Source organism: Cyprinodon variegatus, unplaced genomic scaffold (genome assembly GCF_000732505.1).
Source record: "Cyprinodon variegatus isolate N-32 unplaced genomic scaffold, C_variegatus-1.0 Scaffold341, whole genome shotgun sequence".
Classification (NCBI taxonomy): Eukaryota; Metazoa; Chordata; class Actinopteri; order Cyprinodontiformes; family Cyprinodontidae; genus Cyprinodon; species Cyprinodon variegatus.
In genome coordinates this window covers 45,684-48,262 of record NW_015150794.1, presented here as the reverse complement: position 1 = coordinate 48,262, position 2,579 = coordinate 45,684, and positions in this window count along the sequence as shown.

Sequence of the window (2,579 nt, the reverse complement as noted above, 5' to 3'; positions counted from 1 at the left end):
GCTGCAATTTCTTTTGTAGAACATAACAACACGAGAAGGATTTGCTATTTTTTGTTTTCCAAATAAAAATAATTTAATTTTATTGACTTCTGCTTCTTTAAATAGGATAAAGACAAACAGAGGAACTCTATTTACACTGATTCTATTTTTCTAGATTTCCACACATCCGTGAGTAAATTAGTACAAACATTAATGTCTGGTAAATAATGCTTGAACCTGGCTGTTTATTTTGGATACCATTAGATTACAGAAAAGATAGTGTTATATTGTCTTTTATCATTATTAAAAGTGATTTTATATTTTATTACACTTAGGCTCATTCTTAGCATTGTGTTTGTAGATGATGCCACTAAAAAAGAAAATAGACTTAAGGAGCTATTTAAACAGTCAGACAGTAAGAAATATAGGATGATGATGAAAGGTGGTGTTACATTTAATCAGTTACTATTAAAAACACACTTGTATAATAGAAACATTATATGATTGTAGGAAACCCAGATACAATAATACAGGGCAGCCTCAAGGTGAAGCAGCTGCCCTTCAGTATAATGGAAGAAATGTGTTTGTAATGTTAGCATCAAATTAGGGCTGCAACTTATGATTATTTTGGCAATTGATTAATCTGTAGATTAGTTTTTCAATGAATTGATTAATAATCAGATAGCCAAAGGTTCCTTAAAGAAGATTTTTTACAAAATGAAACCAGGCAAAACAGAAACATTTCCTCTTGAGGAGTTCTGGATGGAGAATATTGACAGACTAAAACTTTTTTTATATTAAATGCAGAATGTTTACAAATTTTTTACAATCTTGGAATAATTCCTACTCTAATTGAGTCACTCTGTCAGCTAAAGACACATATTATTGGCCCTATGCTCCAGTTAATGATTAATCAATTACTAAATTAGTTTATGATTATTTAAATAATCGATTAATATGATTAATTGTTTCAGCCCTACATAAAATACATGAAATGGGCGACACAGAGTAACTACAGCCCACATGTACAACTAGTGAAGTTAATATTTTAAAGCTCAGTGTCAGTTCCTCTTATAGTTCCAGTGCACATGTAAATACAATACATTTATTTGCCGTCCCTTCAATGTATTATTTTGCATGATACAGAGAGAGCATATTAGATAAAAAAAAAAAATAAGAGTGGGGTTTACCTATGTTTGCCTCTGCACAATTCTATATCTTCAACAGAAAACATATATAGCAGACATATTTAGACTATATTTGGTTAAATAGGCACGTATTTACCTACTTTTTTAGTTGCTGGTTAGTTTAAATGCAAACCTTTTCAAAGTGGAAAAAAGTCCTAACTCCACATTGGTCAGAGCCAGTGATGCTTTAAACGTTGATAAACTGCATCTGGTGTGTGTAGTGCCTATAAGATTTGCATTAATGTAGCAAGAAATGCTGCTGTTCTCTTTAAACAAAATGTGCCCTGATGCTCCCATTAAGCATAAAAAAAGAGCATGCATATTTTTGCATAGGACCAATGAAGTCAGACCAATGAAACTGGAGACCAACAGTGTCCCTACCAAAGTTGAAATCAAACCTACGCCCATGATCGCATGTTATGCTATGCTACAGTAATANAAAAAGGTCCTAACTCCACATTGGTCAGAGCCAGTGATGCTTTAAACGTTGATAAACTGCATCTGGTGTGTATAGTGCTTATAAGATTTGCATTAAGCAAATCACATTAAGCACAAAAAAGAGCATGCATATTTTTGCATAGGACCAATGACGTCAGACCAATGAAACTGGAGACCAAAAGTGTCCCTACCAAAGTTGAAATCAAACCTATGTCCTTGATCGCATGTTATGCTCTGCTACAGTAATATGTTTTGAACAGTTGTTGAAGCTTGGACATATTTGTTTCAAGGGTTTAAACATTAATAAAACATTAGTGTTCATGTGTTCCTCAGATGCTCATTACATTTCAGTATGACCAATAGTCATTTAGTGGAATCCTGATGTTTATTCGCTGCTAGCTATTTCAAAAGGGGTAAAACATAATTTAACTAGAGGTTACTGGTTCCTTATTAAGCAAATCATTTAATAGAACTTTATTTGGCCAAATATTCACCTCATGGATTTGCATTGTGAATTGGTTTGAAAACATTCCAATTGCTCTAAATTGGTGAAAAGCTAATTTGATCATATCCCAAATTCTTCCAGATAAACTTTGGTTTTCAAACACAAAATCCATCTTAAACTGTAATAATTTTTAGCTAAAATATGTTTGACTTGATTTTTCTTTTTACCAATATATTTTTCGTTGAGATTTTTCATTTTTAAATACAAACATGTCATTATCTGAACAAGTTCTCTTTGTAGTTAAGAAAGTAATTATTTTACTCAACTCAGAGAGAAAAAAAACATAGAAATAAAAGGGCAAACAAACAAAAAGAAAAAAAACACAGACAGAGCTTCTCAAAAACTAGGGTATTAAAGCAAATTAGAAATTGGTCAGATATGAATATACATACACAACATGGCACACCAAAGGTTTCAAGTAAGAAAGCAATATTCATTTTCATGATCAACTTTTTTTTTTATTTTTGTTT